Source organism: Lathyrus oleraceus, chromosome 2 (genome assembly GCF_024323335.1).
Source record: "Lathyrus oleraceus cultivar Zhongwan6 chromosome 2, CAAS_Psat_ZW6_1.0, whole genome shotgun sequence".
Taxonomy (NCBI): Eukaryota; Viridiplantae; Streptophyta; class Magnoliopsida; order Fabales; family Fabaceae; genus Lathyrus; species Lathyrus oleraceus.
This window is the reverse complement of record NC_066580.1, coordinates 158,613,357-158,631,605: the sequence shown is the minus strand read 5'-3', so window position 1 is coordinate 158,631,605 and position 18,249 is coordinate 158,613,357. Positions and strand designations below refer to the sequence as shown.

The 18,249-nt window shown below is 38.9% G+C and overlaps 1 pseudogene; it reads right to left on the bottom strand.

Moving 5' to 3' along the window:
- Window positions 1-1,854: 1,854 nt before the first annotated feature.
- Window positions 1,855-3,219, bottom strand: LOC127122400 (V-type proton ATPase subunit a1-like; annotated as a pseudogene).
- Between the last annotated feature and the right edge of the window lie 15,030 nt (window positions 3,220-18,249).

Here is an 18,249-nt window from a genome sequence, read left to right as displayed (position 1 = left end):
GTAAGAAAGCCCAAGAGTAAGCTATGTGAGGTTGATGGCGATGCTTAAAAAGCAATCGACTTACAAGGGTGTGAAAAAGGGCTCGATATTAAATCGAGAAAAGTATGATTTTTCTTAATGGTTTTGCATGCATGATGGATTTAATAAAAAAACATAGACATAAAAAAACTATTTAAAGAAACAAAATGCTAAAAGATAATAAAATACTAAAAAATGAAATGCTAAAAAAGAAATGAAATACTAAAAATGCTATCTACGAGTATTGAACCAACCCCTCTTGAGACTACAGCACTACCCTCTCTCCACTAGGCTATTTAATAACTAACCGTTATCTTAACACTAAACTTAAATATATAAATTAAGGTAAATTAAAAAAGGATTAAAATAAAAATTAAAATAAAAAAGAAGACTATTGGTCTACTGGTAGTTAAACCCAGCCGCATGGCTGTTGGGTTTTAGATGCTGATTGATTGGGAATAGTAAAAAGAAAAATCATTACTATATACCCAAAGTTAATGACCACTTGGAACACTAAAGAGTCACTTAAATCTTCTTAACAGGATTCTTAAAATACTCTTAAAGTAAATAAAAAAAAGAATGAATCGGTGACGCGACAAATCAAAAGGATAACTCTTCCTCACGAAGACATAACTCTTCCTCTCTCAATCTCTCATTCGCCGTTCCCAATCTTCTCCCTCTCAATCGCTCCTCTCCACCTGCGTTTCACTCTCTCTCCGCTTCAAACTCTCTCAATACCTCACCTCTCATCGCGTCCCAGCAAGGTCTCTCAACCTCGTTTCCAATCGCCCATGTCTTTCTCAATCGTGTAAGAAATCAAATGGCTGAAACAAAAAAACTCACCTTCGGCGGTGACTACAGCAATGGTGGAGCTTTCAGGTTTGTCTTTGATTTGGTGATTTGGGTTTTTCTGTGATGTTTGGTCCGCCTCCCTCTCAAAAATTTCGTTTTGAAATTTAGGGTTTTTTGCTAAGCTTCTGCCGTTAGCTCTCAAAAAATTTTCGTCCCCCTTCTACTGATCTCTACTTTTCTATTTATTCTTGCACATTAGGGTTTCGAAAGATGCTCAAAGGTCCAATGGAGAAAGTTCCAGGATGGCTTTTGAATGCTCAGAATTGGAGTTTAGCCTGTTTGATGATAGATTCGGAAAGGTAATCTGAGCTCTTGCTTTTTCAATCGCTTTTTGTCCCAATTCCAATTTGGGAACTTTTGAAAATTAGCTATTTTTACTAATTAATTGGTGTTTTTTACTGCAGTGAAGATGATACTTGGTTTCGGTTTTCTCACAGCCTTGTTGGAATTGTTTTCGTTGCTTAGCTTCTGAAGAGAATAAAGCAGGATGCAATTCTCATGGCAGCAGCTTGCACTGGATTTTGATCTCCATTCGGGTTATGCACCATCATTTGCTGTTGCTGCTGCTGTAATTTGTGTATTCTGACACCGTTGCGCCGAAGGGTACCGAATATGTCACAACATTTGCCATTGCATTCTGAAGCTCAACCTCGTCGGTTTCATCTGCATCAATGCTCAATACAATGCTTTCTGCATACAAAGTTGAAATGTGGTGCTTTGTTCTTGAATCCATCTACCTTCAGCACATCACCAACTCTATAACGGTATAGTCCGGCATAAGTAGTGACAACAAGTTCATGCTCTTGACCAAGTTTGACATCAACAGGTTCAACAAGCTCTTTCTGTTTTTTCTCTTTGAATAGGTAACTCGTCTGTTGCTTGAGTTTTCAATCCTCTTGATCTCAATCTTACCCCTTCCCATCTTCTTGTTGTGAAACTGGTGTTTGGTTTTTTCTTGCAGGCTATGGTTGATTTGTTGATCCGTCATGAAACTTTTGCAGGTTTGAGATTTTGGCCAGGTGACATGGTGGTTTTGGTGCAGAGCAGCTCATCACTTTGGTAGAATTTATTTTGAAATTCAACCCAATGAAGACGCAGGGCATGAAGAAAAGCACTCAGAGTCTCCATCATAAGTAGTATAAAAGCAGTTGCAAAGGCAAAAACAACTAGCCCCACTAACCGAATGATAAGATTGTCATACCCCCAAGCTAGTAGTAGGACTTTCTCATAAAAAAACAGTTGAAAGTTCTGAGTGAGCCAAGCTTAATGCCCAAAGTCGGAGATTTGATGCCGTATTTGAAACAGAACCCAGAACAAACTCAATGGAATGAATCAATTGGTGAACAATAACCTTACTGAAATTAAATTCCTCACGATGTTGCCTGGCAGAATCCGGCTCTGCCTCAAGATCCACCTCAGAGGTATTAAGAACACCGTAATTGCGTCCTTGAAGTCTCTCATTATGAAGTTTCTTTAATATAAAAGGCTTTGGAAAGAGCATCCATGGAACTGCAATTAGAGCCAAAACCAATAACAAAACTTGCAGTGGCCTTTGACTCCTGAACAATTCATTCTCACCAAGATTGTCAAGAGGGCTTAAAAACATGTAAATCATTATATGATAAAGGTCTGCCTGAGAGCCAGAACACCACTTGACAACAATGAGAAGGGAAAGATACCCAAATAGACTGTTGAGGAAAATCATCTGCGGCACAAACCGATACCTTATATCCAGCGAACTGCCAAAGAAACGAGCATTGAAATAACTTAACATAATTCCTAAGTTCATATGCAACACCAAATAGAATGGACATCTTCATCTTGAGAGAGTTCAAAAAGGGCAATTCTGAACGACTTCCACGCCAGCGGGGATCCACACCAAATGGGTATGGTTCTCTGTATTTTACTAAGCCAGTAGTATGTGCATCCCATATAGCATCTCCATAAAGCTTCCCATTCGCTGATTGCTGAGTTTGCTTTCATGTGCTATAAGAACCAATGCTCCAAGCAGCAGGCATATTCCATGGCCCCAGTCCCCAAACATCACCGCAAAAAGAAATGGGAAAATAATATTTGTGTAAACAGCGGGGTTTGCTTCTTGATATCTTGCAACACCATATGCATCTACAATTTCTTGATAAGGATTGGTGAAACTGTTGGTCCTAAAATATGTAGGTGGCGATTCCAGTGCATCCATTGAATGAAAGATTACACCCACTTGAGAATTACTGTCAAAAGTTGCCCGTTGGAGTGCCTCTTGAATCTGTGTTCTCGCAAATATTGGGCACCATCCCTCTGCAACAAGACATTTTTTTTGACATCAAAATTTAACATGTTCAGTGTATCATACACAGCCTTCAAAACCATTCAAAAAAATTTTAATTTGCTTCTTCTGCTTGTTGATCCTCCATTGTCAAATTATCCCATGTAATCAATATTTTCTTGCTGATTCACTGTGTTATCACCTGTGTGTTCTTTGGCAGAATAGAAGTACTCTTCACACCCATCATTGAAGGCAGGTGTAGGAAAAGAAAGATTCGTCTTCACCGAGGAAGGATGGCTTTGGTCTACATCAACAAACCGCACCTTTTTATCCCTTTCCAAAGAATTAGGCGGATGATAGTTTTGGTTCAGACATGATGTTGGTGTCATTGAATTCTTTTGTTTTTGTTGGATAATTGTTTTGGGTTAATGAACTTTGGGTTAATTGGTTAATTGTTATGATTGAATGGATTTCGGATATGAAATGGTTTAAATTGGTTCCAAATGGATAATGAAAATGGATATGGGTTTTGGATATGGAATTAAAAAAAATAGAGTTGGGTTATTGGATATTTGATTATAAAATGGATATGGATTTTTTTAGGAATAATCCAAGACTTGTCTAAATATCAATTTAAATAATAATAACAAATCAGCAAAAACCAATTTAAAAATCAAATTAATCTATAATTCATTAAAATTACTTTGATATCAACTCTAACATTCATTTGGAAATTAAAATCAATTAGAGTTTGAATCATTAGTAGAATAAATAATTAAGATTAAATTGAAATTTGGGAATTAAACTTAATTTGAAATTAAAATCAAAAATTGAAAAAATTACAAAAGTCAAATGATTAAAATCCATTTTATAGTCAAAAGCACCATGATCAAAAAGGCATAGACAATGATCAATGTGTAACAAAAATATGGAGTTGGGAATGAATGTATGCAAATGAATTTCAAGCCAAGTGCCAAATAAAAATGAAAAAATGAGAAAAAAAAAAATTCAGGGTCAAAATCGGGGTATGACACCATACTATCGGATGGTTGGCAAGGGAAAAGTGCATAACGTTAGCGGAGTATTACTCCACACTAGAGAGCTCCCTGCTGGATGTTTGAAGGTATCAGTTGATATTGCAGTTGAGCCGAATGCAGCATTACCATATCCTAGCGATGATTCGGATGCAACAACGGTGCACGAAGCAGTAGGTTCGTTTGTTGCATGGCCGACAAACCTCATATGCGTAGGATATGAGGTATGCTTAAAACTTATGTTAACTTTAATGTGTATATTCAAAGTTTAAAATTTATGCTTAAAATTTTACTTACATATTTTCCTTGGTTATGTTAAATAGACTCCCACAAAATCCAAATCAAAAGATAATGCGATTCCACGGCATACCGAGTCCACGGTTTCAAGAAAAGAGGTAATATACAATTATATGACATATATTCATGGAAGTTGTTACATTCTTAATTTGATCTAACTATTTATATGACATGTAGCTTCAAGAAAATGAGGTTAGCAATGCCTCCGCACAATAAAAAAAGGAGGTTAGCAACGCCTCCGCACGGGTAAAAAGTTCTGGTGCTAAGAAGACCGTAGCTAGGAAAAAAACTACCACCAAGTATAGGTCGTGCCTCAGGACATTTCTAGAGATGACCGATATACCGACCGGAGGTGTTCGGACCCTACATATGGAGGTAGGGATTTTCGGCTTTGATTACAACCAAATGATTGGTAATGAAGACTTCATGCAAGTTTTTAGTCATGAAGAAATCGGCGTCAACGTTGTCAATACATATATTAGGTAAATCCGGTCTACTTTGTTTTATTAATTAAACAACTTATGTTAATGATGTTTACTTTATGTTAATCCGGTTTACTTTATGTTTCAAAAGAGGTGTTAATGATGTTTTTATATTAGGTTTTTGTATGACAAATTGATGCGCCCCAATGGTTTGGACGTGTCATTCGGATTCTTAGCACCCGCGACCGTCAACTTAGTTTTAATCTTAAATAGACCGGATACCGTGACGGAGTACGTTCTTCGGATCCTCATGGACAATAAAGATGCGGAGAAGTTGTTTTTTATACCGTTTAATACCGGGTTAGCATTTCATTCTAAATTCATCTATTATAATTATTTTCCAAGTTACCATCTAACATTTGCCTAATCATTACAGTGGACATTGGTTGTTGCTCGCAATCAATTCTATCCGAGAAATTGTGTATTATCTTGACTTGTTAGGAAATGATTGGACAACATACCCGGATATGAAGGTCCTAATTGACACGTAAGTGAGAATGTTCAAAATTTTTCTTAGTTTATGTGAATTGTTCTAATTGTTTCATTTTTATTTTATTAGCGTCCTACAAGCTTTTCGGGCCCAACGAGTTATCCAAACCTCAAGGAGGGGCGCCAACTCCATTACATGGATTAAAGTGGCGGTATATTTTTAATTACCACATTTTTTATTATATTAGTGATGACACTTGATAAAACTTAGGATTTATAATCCATATTTTTTTTTCATATGTAGTGTCCTCAACAACGTAATCAAATAGATTGCGGGTATTTCATGTTGAGGTTTATGCGAGATACTCTTGCTTTGGGCCAATTAAAGATTCCCACCGATGTATGTATTTCTAACTTATGAGTTATTTTTATATTTACACATATCTCATATAATTAAATAGTTGGAATTAATTCAAAATATGTTATATTATTATGTAGTACTTTGAGGAATTCAAGTGTGCATTTTATACAAAGGATCAAGTGGACGAAATCAAAGAGGAGTGGTGTCAATTCATGTTAGAGCTCAATGTTTGTTCATAAATTTGTGTAATTAATGTGTACATTTGTAGTATATGTAATGACTTGTAAATGTGTACATAAATTTGTATATATTTTGATACATTTAAGGCAAAATTGGTTTGAATTGGTATATATATATATATTTGTTAGCCAAAAATTGGTAGAAAAAAGGCCAAAATGGCATATATAAAATGTGATAATTGTCTGTCAAAATCTGGTTGAAAACAGGTAGAAATTCTGGTTTATAAACCTGGAAAAAATGTGGTTTAAAACAAAAGCTTCAAAAAATTTCGTATACCTTAGACAGCGCTTTTGTAAAAAGCGCTGTCTAAGGGGGGGATTAGAAAGCGCTTTAGGCAAAAGCGCTGTCTAAGGGGGGGGCTTAGACAGCGCTTTTTGAAAAGCGCTGTCTAAGGTATACCTAAAAAATTAAAATAGGAGGGTCTTAGAAAGCGCTTTTGGCCAAAGCGCTGTCTAAGGGGTGGGGCTTAGACAGCGCTTTTCAAAAGTGCTGTCTAAGGTATACCTAAAAAATTTAAAATAAGAGGGTCTTATAAAGCGCTTTTGGCCAAAGCGCTGTCTAAGGGGGGGGCTTAGACAGCGCTTTTAAGATTTAAAAAAGCGTTGTCTAAACCTTTAGCAGCGGAGGTTTAGACAGCGCTTTAAAGCGCTGTCTAAGGCTAAAAAAAGCGTTGTCTAAGGTCTTGTTTGTTGTAGTGATCATTGTTCAAAGCAGAAAGTTAAAGAAGAAAAACTTTGTTTTTCTCTCTTACAAAAAGCTCTCAATATCAATGTGTGAATGATAATAATCTCTTGTCTCAATGCCCTAGAATAATGTATTTGTTTCTAACAAAAAAGGTTGACATTTCCCTAATTGGTCATTGTCATCTAAAGCAGAAAAGCAATTCCCAGGCAGACATCAAAATGGCAATAAACTTTTCCTGCAAAACAGCACTTTTGACCCTCAGTCAGCTTACTGGATTCGCAGCCTTCGCGGCGCGAAGGCAGTTCGCCGCGCGAACTGTTGCTTCTCCAGCTTCCTTGTTTGGCAAGCTTCCTCCAAGATGTGGTGTTGCAATCCAAGGCCTTTCTTATCCCAAAATTCTACAAAACTAACAAAAAGGTGAAATAACTATTCAAAACAAAATAAATTAAACCTAATTGCATTTATACAAAATAGTGAGAATAAAAGTGTGTAATTACATCAAAACTTGGTAAAAGGGACCAATAAAATGATATAAAAAGTAGTACTAATTGGTCCCTAACAACTCTCCCCAACTTAGCATTTTGTTTGTCCCTAAACAAAAGTTTCCACCCTTACAACCAAAGCAATGACACAAAAGATTTAAACAAGAATTTATCAAGGACATTCAAATGGTTCAAAAGTGTTTGGCATTTTCTCAATTCACCTATCTCAACTCTAGACAAAACATGAATAAGGGAAATGGTAGAGTGCAAAAATCATTCCAAGGAATTCGAAGCCATATATGTCAAAATTGAATCAAACTTACACACACATCAAAATATTGATGAATAACAATGAAGGGTTACTTTCACTCATCCAAGCAATTAAATCAACAACAACTCAAATCATGCGGTTATCACAACAAGTACCAAATCATGTGAAAAATGAGAATCAAGAGGTCTTTCAAAGGTTGTAATGTGGCTTAGGTTACAAGAAAGGATATGATTAAGAGAATTCAACCAAATTGCCTATCCTAAGGGAGCATTCCCAAATATTCAACTCTACACACTTTCCCTTTCTTTGATCCCTATCTTTTTCTTGCTCTTTTTTCTTTCCACATCCACACAACCATGAGCAAAATTTATTTTTTATTTTTATTTTTATCTAATGATCAATCAAATGAATCCTAAAATAAGCTCAAAGGGGTTTAACTAAGGATTATTCCTCACACGGTTAGTTGATTCAAACTTTTTTGGTCAAGTGGTTTTTCTCACAAAAAATGCCTCTATCATTTTCAAAATTTTCACACAAAAATGAATTGATGCATGATTTATCATGATAAGAATGAGTTAAAACAATGCTCGGTTTCCCGCTTTTTAGTGTACAATGGAAAGTCTCCTCACAAATGGTTAAGTCCTATTTTGATTCAAAACTGACATATACTTCAATGAAATTATGACTTGAAATTTGCATACACCATCAAACTACTCATGTTAAGTCTAGAAAGCGATAAAGTGTACCTTGAAATGCCGACACTAATTCTTATCATCACCACTCGAAGTGTCCTATACTTCTTTCTTTGCGATCATTTCTCGGTTGCTTAAAGCTTGACTTAAGAATAAGAACAATTAAACAAAAATGTTGGTAAACCAAAATTTGATTAAAACACACTTAAATCTCAACTAGCATTCATGCAATTGTCAAAATACTAACAAAAATAAAGTGCCAAAATAAAGTTATGGTGAACTAGAGCCACCCAAAAGTACGTCACAAATTCCCAAAAACAAAAACAGAAATAGTACAAAGAAACTCAGAAATACAACAACTCTCAAATCTCCACATTCTCAATCCTCCTCCTCTTCATCACCACCTACATTTCCAAGAACATCCTCCATCTCCTCATTTGGGTAAGCACTGCCTCCTACACCCCCCATAAAATTTGGCCTGCCCTCAGGCCAATTTGCATAAGCTGCATAGTCCGCTTGCGAAGGAAAAGTACGTGCCTCTGGTGCCAGAAACGTGTTCTGGAACTGCTGCTGCATGGCATCGAAAAGAAATGATTGAGACCTCCTGGAGGCCTCAAAGCTCTCGCAACAGTAGTTGGCAAACGCCATCTGATCAAAGCCTAGGGTAGTGTGAGGTTGAGGTTGAGGTTGAGGTCGAGGTCTGGCTCGGGCTCTGGATGAAGAAGTCCCAGGTGCATCAGTCTTATCATTTGGGTTTTGCAGAAACCTGTTCAGATATGAGTCATTGATCACACTGGTGATCGAGAAGTGTATTTCCTCAGGGATGGGAACATTTGCCTTACGGCACAGTCCCATGATAAGTCCTGGATAAGCGAGTATACCAGCTTTGCCACCGAAATTGGTTCCGCTTAAAACTATCTTTCTCAGTTCGCCTGCAATGAGGGCTGCGACATCCACAGACTTCCCGACCATGATGCAGTACAATAGACACCCTACGTCCATAGGAATTGTGGTGGTGTGGCTTCTTGGTCGGATATTAGTCAACAGTAGCACCAGAAAAGCCCTAGCTCCCAAATTAAAATTTTCTCTTTTCCACAATTTCGGATGTCCTTGATCATTTAGTTCGTAAGATTTTCCGCTGAGACATAGGGTAGCATTGACCGCTTCCAGATTCCACCTGTTAGCTGCCTCCATGGTACTGTACTCACAACACTCACCCTCTCCGAGAGTTAAGGGATTACCCAGATAAGAATTAATGTCATCCCTTCCAAAGGAAACGATCTTGCCCCTTACCCTGGATCGGTAAATGAAAGTCGTACCCTCCTCGCGATGCATAGCATTTGCATAAAATTCTCGAACAATATCGTAGTTGATTGCTGCTTCTAGTTCGCATAACTTCATCCACTTTCGTTGTTCAAAAGCCGCAACCACGCTATGATACACCCCGGTTGGAGCTAGCCAGATAAACCTCTCAGGCAAAATGGTTCTCTTGATGAGGCTCTCGAATCGTGCCTCGTGTTCATCACTAATGAACTTCCTGAATGAACGTGCTTGAGGAGGTGTCGTGGTTTTAGTTCTTTTGGACATCTGCAATCAACACCATAACAACCACAGAACAAATATGAACAGGATTAGCAAACAGTCAACACAAAAACATGGTGCTGGAATTCACAGTTCGCGGCGCGAAGGCCAGTTCGCGGCGCGAACTCTGCGAATCCAGGAAATTTCCCAGAGCTTCCTAGGGTTCCTCAAGTGGGAAGCAATTCACTCCCAATCAATCAAAATTCTCAACTCTACCCTAATCCTACTCTAAATCAAACATGCATAGTGATTTCAAAAGGTAATCTACAGAAAAATTTGATTTCTAACCAACCCTAAATGAAAAACCCCAAAAAGGATTGGAAAAGAGAAATTGAAGAGTACATACCTTTTGAATCACTAAATCTTGCTAACAATTGATGATTTGAACAATGGGAATTGAAGAATTTTAAGATTTGGTGGGATTTTGAGAGTGGGGTGAAAGCGCGGCAAAGTTGGTTTGAAATGAGAAATGTTTGAAATGAGAAAAGAAATGACCTAAACAGAATTTAAGTGACTCTGTCACGCAGTGTTCGCGGCGCGAACAGGGGGTCGCGGCGCGAACTGCACAAAATAGAACCCACTCAAAAATTTTCATTCAGTTCGCGGCGGGAACAGGGGGTCGCGGCGCGAACAGCAAAAAACAGAACTTTACAATTCTAAAACTTTAACAGAGATAAAAAATCACACAACTGAGAAAAATAAAATTCAAACTTACAACGTTGGGTTGCCTCCCAACAAGCGCTTTATTTAACGTCGTTAAGAGCTCGACGGTACCTCGATTAGCCTGGTCCAGATAAGGAAATGACACACACATCACGGTTTATGTCACCGCTACGATAGACTTTCAGTATTTGACCATTGACAGTCCAGCTCTCTTGTGACTTTGGATCCTCTATCACAATGGCTCCATAATTCCGTACTTCCTTGACAACAAATGGTCATGACCACTTCGACTTCAACTTACCAGGAAATAACTTCAACCTTGAGTTAAAAAGCAATACCATTTGTCCAACATGAAACTCCTTATGGCGGACCTTTCCATCATGGTATGCCTTTACCTTTTCCTTGTACAGCTTATTAGAATGGTATGCATCGTTCCTTAGTTCCTCCAATTCATGGAGTTGACCTTTCCTTCTTTCTCCAGCTAGAGTGGAGTCGAAATTCAAGAACTTAAGAGCCCATAATGCTCTATGCTCCATTTCCACTGGAAGATGACAAGTCTTCCCATACACCATTTGAAACGGAGTCAGCCCAATAGGTGCTTTGTAGGCAGTGCGATACGCCCACAAAGCTTCATCCAGTTTTAAGGACCAATCTTTTCTTGAATTCGAGACTGTTTTCTCAAGGATCCGTTTGACTTCCCGGTTTGAAACCTCAGTTTGACCGTTCGCTTGTGGGTGGTAGGGAGTGGTTACCTTGTGCTTTACACCATAATGTTGCAGAACTTTTTCTAAGGGTGTATTGCAAAAGTGTGAGCCTCCATCACTTACCAACACTCTAGGCACACCAAAACGTGAAAATATGTTCTTCTTTAAAAATTTAATCACAGTTTTGGCATCGGCCTTAGGTGAGGCAATTGCTTCCACCCACTTCGAAACATAATCAACAGCTACTAGTATGTACTCATTTGAGAAAGAAGAGGGGAATGGGCCAACGAAGTCAATACCCCAACAATCAAAAACTTCCACTTCTAGCATGTTGGTTAGAGGCATTTCATCCCGTTTTCCTATTCCTCCACTCCGTTGGCAAGTATCACAACTCTTCGCATGTTCGTGCGCATCTTTGAATAAAGAAGGCCAATAAAAACCCGATTGGAGTACTTTAGTGGTTGTTCTCAAACCACTATAGTGACCTCCATACGGAGAGTTGTGACAGTGCCAAAGAATGACTCTTGACTCCTCAATTGTTACACACCTTCTCAAAATATTGTCTGCTCCTACTTTAAACAGATAAGGATCATCCCAAACATAATATTTTGCATCTGCCAAGAATTTCCTTCTTTGATTGCAAGTGAGGTCTTCCGGTGTTAAACCAGTTGCTTTGTAGTTAGCAAAATCAACAAACCAAGGCCTCACTTGAATCGCATAAAGTTTTTCATCTGGAAATTCTTCTCTCACCTCCTCTTCTTTGTTTGTAATGTCTACATTGACCAACCGAGACAAATGATCCGCCACCAAGTTTTCAGAACCTTTTTTATCCCGAATTTCTAGATCAAACTCTTGTAATAAAAGGATCCAACGAATAAGCCTTTGTTTTGAATCCGGCTTGGTAAGCAGATATTTTATCGTTGAGTGGTCAGTGTAGATTACAACTTTTGAACCAATCAAATAAGCTCTAAATTTTTCCAATGCATATACTATGGCTAGTAATTCCTTTTCAGTTGTTGCGTAATTAACTTGTGCTTCATTAAGCACCTTACTAGCATAGTGTATGGCATGGAAAACTTTATCGCTTCTTTGTCCTAACACCGCACCAACTGCATAATCGCTAGCATCACACATGAGTTCAAAATCAAGGTTCCAGTTTGGTGTTACGATTATTGGTGCGGTGACCAACTTTTCTTTCAAATCTAAGAAAGCTTTAAGACATGACTTATCAAAAAGAAAAGGCGTACCTTTGTTGAGCAAATTGCTCAATGGCTTTGCGATCTTTGAAAAATCTTGTATGAATCTCCGGTAGAAACCGGCATGTCCTAGAAAGATTCTTATCCCTTTAATGTTAGTTGGAGGTGGCAGTTTCTCAATAACCTCCACCTTAGCCTTGTCCACCTCTAGCCCTTCAGAAGAAATCTTGTGACCAAGTACTATACCCTCAGTGACCATGAAATTGCATTTTTCCCAGTTGAGCACTAGGTTGGTCTCCACGCATCTCCCCAAAACTACATCAAGGTGTTTTAAACACAATTCAAAAGATGATCCATAAACAGAAAAATCATCCATGAACACCTCAATGCATTCTTCTATCAAGTCCGAAAATATAGCTTGCATACACCGTTGAAATGTGGCCGGTGCGTTACATAACCCAAAAGGCATTCTTCGGTAAGCAAAGATGCCAAAAGGACACGTAAATGCTGTCTTCTCATGATCTGCCGGATTTACTGAAATTTGGTTATACCCTGAATATCCGTCCAAGAAACAGTAGAAGTTTTTGCCGGCGAGCCTCTCCAACATTTGGTCCATGAAGGGTAGTGGGAAATGATCTTTCCTTGTGGCTTGGTTCAACCTTCTATAGTCGATACACATCCTCCACCCGGTCACTGTTCTTGTCGGAATCAACTCATTTTTATCATTTTTTATCACCGTCATTCCGCCTTTCTTGGGGACCACTTGTACCGGACTCACCCATGCACTATCAGATATAGGATAAATCATTCCGGCTTCCAATAGTTTGACAACTTCTTTTCGGACCACCTCTTTCATTGATGGATTCAGACGCCCCTGAGGTTGCGCAACTGGTTTGAAATTTTCCTCCATCATGATTTTATGCATGCAATAGGCCGGACTAATACCCTTCAAGTCGGATAACACCCACCCTATTGCACCTTTGTTCTTTTTCAATACTTGAATCAACTTGTCTTCCTCTTGCGTGGACAATGTGTTGCTTATAATCACTGGTTTAGTACACTCATCTCCAAGAAACACATATTTCAAGTGTGACGGAAGCATTTTCAACTCTAACTTTTGCTCTTCCGTTTTCTTCTTTGCATCCAAGTCTTCCGTTAATTCTTCCTGATAGGCCAGCTCACCACAAGATTCTAGCTCGTGCAACATTGCTTCGATCTCTCGTTCCTCATTGTCGGTTAACACGTTGTATGCTCCGATAAGGGATCTTTCTAGAGGATTAGAAATATGAATTTGGTTCGCGACCTCCACTACTTCCTCTTCAATTGCATCGATTCGGAAAGAATCATGCTTGTCGGTTGGATGCTTCATTGCTTCGAAAAGATTAAAAGTCACCTCTTCATCTTGCACTCTCACCTTCATTAGCCCATCATCTATGTCGATCATCATCCGAGCTGTCTTCATAAAAGGTCTTCCAAGAATTAGGGGTACATCACGGTCCTCATCCATCTCTACTATTACAAAATCCACCGGAAACAAAAATTTGTCCACTTTCACAAGCATGTCTTGGGCGATTCCGTATGGTGAGGTGGTAGACTTGTCGGCTAGTTGTAGAGTCATTCTCGTCGATTTAATCTCAACATTCCCCAATCTTTTGACAATGGAGAGGGGGATTAAATTTATACTAGAGCCCAAGTCAATCAACCCATTTCCAACGTATGTGCTTCCAATGGTTACTGGTAGAACAACTCGGCCCGGATCGGACTCCTTCCTTGGGAGAGTCTTTTGGATGATGGCGCTACACCGTGCATCAAGCAATATGGTCTCATCTTCCACGTGTCGCCTTTTCTTGGTAAGAATGTCCTTCATGAATTTAGCATACCGTGGCATTTTTTCTAATGCATCAGCAAATGGAATGTTGATTTGGAGTTGCTTGAAGATGTCTATGAACCGTGCATAATGCCTAGCATTGTCCTTCCTTGATGGAGCATGTGGATAGGGTAGATGTTGAGTTGGAATGACACTCACCCCTTTCTCAGATTTCTTCTTCTTCTTTGATTCAGCATCTTTTTTCCCTTCCAGATCAATCTGCTGCTCAGTTGGCAAAACCTGCTGTTTTCGCGGCGCGAACTGAGCATTTCCAGTAGCATTTTCCCTTTCACCAACTATGTCTTTTTCTTCCAGGATCCCATCAGTGATGTTCTCTTCTACAATCTCTTCACCTTTTTCACTTACCAACTCTTTACCACTCCTTGTGACAATTGCTTTGCAATGCTCCTTTGGATTCGGTTGAGTGTTAGCAGAGAAAGAAGGCCCTGCGTTTTGTTCCGACAGTTGCTTCGCGAGTTGGCCTACTTGATTTTCCAGATTTTTAATTGCTGCTTCGTTACTCTTCTGATTTGCCATGGAAGCTTGCATGAATTGTTGAAGAGTGTCTTCTAGCTTGGAATTTCCTCCTTGCGACTGCTGTCCTTGAGAGTTTGGATGTTGGTAAGGACTTTGCTGCTGAAAATTCTGATTGTTGAACCTTGACGGTTGATAGCCTTGATTGTTTCTTGGTTGGTAGCCTTGATTATTAGGTTGTTGTCTTTGATAGCCCTGATTTTGATTGTTCATATAACTCACTTCTTCTTGGGGTGGAGGACAAAAACCAGTAGGGTGATCCCCTTGACATAATTCGCAACATGCTACTTGATGCTGAACTTGAAACCCTTGAATCTATTTTATTTGCTGTGGAAGCTTGGCCATTTGTTAAGTGAGAAGCTCCACTTGTTGAGAGAGTAGCTTGTTTTGAGCAAGGATGGCATCATTGGTATTTAACTCAAGAACTCCCGGCTTACGTTGTGAAGGGCTACGATCATGTTGACCTTGATGATCATTGAGGGTCATCCGTTCAATAATGACTTTAGCTTCTTCCGCAGTTTTTGACATAAGCGAGCCACCCGCGGTGGCGTCCAGAAGTGTCTTGTGAGTTGATTGGAGCCCATTTAAAAAAATATGGATTTGAGTGAGCTCATCAAAACCATGTCCCTTACATTTTCTCAACATTGATTTGAATCTTTCCCAAGCTTCATTTAGAGACTCGTTGCCCCCTTGAGTGAATACCGCAATAGCCGTTTTGGCTTCCATGAATCGGGATTGAGGGAAGTATCTTTCTAAGAACTTTTCTTCTAACAAATTCCAATCCGTCATTACTCTTGCCGCTTGATCAAGGTACCACTCTTTTGCCTTCCCCACTAAGGAGTGTGGAAACATCCTTTTGAATAGTGCTTCTTCACCCGTTTCATCAATTCCCATAGAACCCGCAATCTCATAAAATTTGATGAGATGGGTATACGGATCTTCATGATCCATTCCGGTGAATGGATTTGCGTAGAGAAGTTGGAGGATTCCGGTCTTCATCTCCGTATTTCTTCCTCCACGGGCAAATTGAGCATTTCTTCTTGGACTATTAGCGGATATTTCGGTACGATTGTCATCCGCCATATTTCCGTCACAAGCCTCTACAACCACTTCTTCGATTGGAACAAGTGCGGAAGTAGATGCTTCTTCTCTCCGGTTCCTCTCTTCGGCTAGTTTCCTTCTTCTTCGTGTTTTGCTATTGAGCTTCCGAAGTGTTCTTTCAATTTCAGGATCGAATTGAAGTTGCTCCTCGGTTGCTTTTCCTCGCATGCACTAGAATCTACAAAACTAACAAACCAAGTGAAACAAAAGAGGGATAATAATAATAATTGTAACACAACTTAAAACAAAGAATTATTGCAATGCTTGTAATATCGACACCAATCCCCGGCAACGGCGCCAATTTGTTGAAAAGTATATCTTCGGCAAATATTTTTATATCGTATCCACAGAGATTGGTTGATATTACCGCCGTTCTATAATCCGATTTGTTATAAGTTTAGAAAGTAACAAGGTTGTTTTGGTTGGAAAGTTATCTTGTGAGTAAATGTCACTAAAAACAGTAAAATGGTTTTAATCTGATGTAAAAGCTTGGCAAGATTGGAGTTCACTATTTCAAATGCTTATGATTCCTTATGATAAATAAATCGATTCAAGATTATTGATGATGTTCAAGTATCCTCTCAAAGTCATTTATGTCTAAATGATATTGTGATAATCACTATATTGATCCTTAGACGATCTCTCCACCTAACTATCAATATAGCAATCTTTAATGCTTAATACCAAAGAAGAGTAATGAATAAATCTATCTCTACAACTTATTCACTACTTGAAAATTTGTTTTATGTCAAGACTCAAATAATCTCTCTCGACAACTACTCAAATCTGGTTTTCAACTTAGGGCAAAAACAGTATTCAATACATCAACAATCTTTATCATATATATAAATCAAATGGAATACATAAACATATGAGAATAGCTACTACCTCCAATCTTGACAAAAGGGAGTTTAGCTCCTCATCATCATTGTTCAAAGCAGAAAGTTAAAGAAGAAAAACTCTGTTTTTCTCTCTTACAAAAAGCTCTCAATATCAATGTGTGAATGATAATAATCTCTTGTCTCAATGCCCTAGAATAATGTATTTGTTTCTAACAAAAAAGGTTGACATTTCCCTAATTGGTCATTGTCATCTAAAGCAGAAAAGCAATTCCCAGGCAGACATCAAAATGGCAATAAACTTTTCCTGCAAAACAGCACTTTTGACCCTCAGTCAGCTTGCTGGATTCGCAGCCTTCGCGGCGCGAAGGCAGTTCGCGGCGCGAACTGTTGCTTCTCCAGCTTCCTTGTTTGGCAAGCTTCCTCCAAGATGTGGTGTTGCAATCCAAGGCCTTTCTTATCCCAAAATTCTACAAAACTAACAAAAAGGTGAAATAACTATTCAAAACAAAATAAATTAAACCTAATTGCATTTATACAAAATAGTGAGAATAAAAGTGTGTAATTACATCAAAACTTGGTAAAAGGGACCAATAAAATGATATAAAAAGTAGTACTAATTGGTCCCTAACACAGAGACAGTAGGGTGTCTAGGAATGGTCTGAGTGTAGCCGAATTGTCGCATGATACGCTCGGGCAGATGAGGAGTAGTGAGACGCGATCTGCAGGCCAATCATCCAGAGTATAGAATTATCTCGTCAAATGGTTGTGTCTCATGATGATCAACATAGTTGTTGAAGTGCATGTCCTCAGTAACCAAATGATCAAGATAAACTTTGTAAGGCTCGGTCGTCTGGCTCCCTCTGAGCGGAATAAAAGCAGTGGCACACGGCATATCCTCAATGTAATAAGGTACAATCAACCAGCCAGAGATGCGCGGGAAGTGCTGGAGGATCCAAGCCTGTAATGAAAAGTTTGGAATACACGAATCATCAGTAATGGCTTTGCAAAGATGAAATGAAAATGACAAAGAAACATTCAAAGATCAATAATTATTATCATCAGTAGTGTGACGTTACCTAAGACATGTTTCGTCTTCCACATACAACCATCTCTCTTCTTCGAATACAGGTAGACCAAACAAGTTTCCCCTAATTGTACTCATGAATCCGCTCGAAATCCACGAAGTAACGTAGGTAGACGATGTATGTATATGTGGCACTCTTGTCCATAAAAATCGTAGTGTCAACCAAATAAAGCAGGTATGCTCTCAATGCATACGGTATGTGGATCACCACTTGCTCATCATCACCATCAACATGTTGTGCACTCAGGATCGCATCCTCATATACCTTCTTCAGGTATACAAATTTAGCATGGGCACCATTGGTCTTACCCAACTCCTTCATTGCCTCCCATGGATCAGCCCTCAGATACTATACCATCATCTTGAGTGTCTCATATTTGGTCATCCTCCCATGATCTAGGAATCTCCCCCTGATCGGAAGATGTCGCAAACATGAGACATCGTTAAGTGTGATAGACATCTCACCATACGGGAGAGAAACGATGAGGTCTCCGAGTGCCATCTCTTCACGGATGCATTAAGCATCCCGTGGTTGACCGTAGTATAACGGTCATGCATAAGTCCTTCAGGCC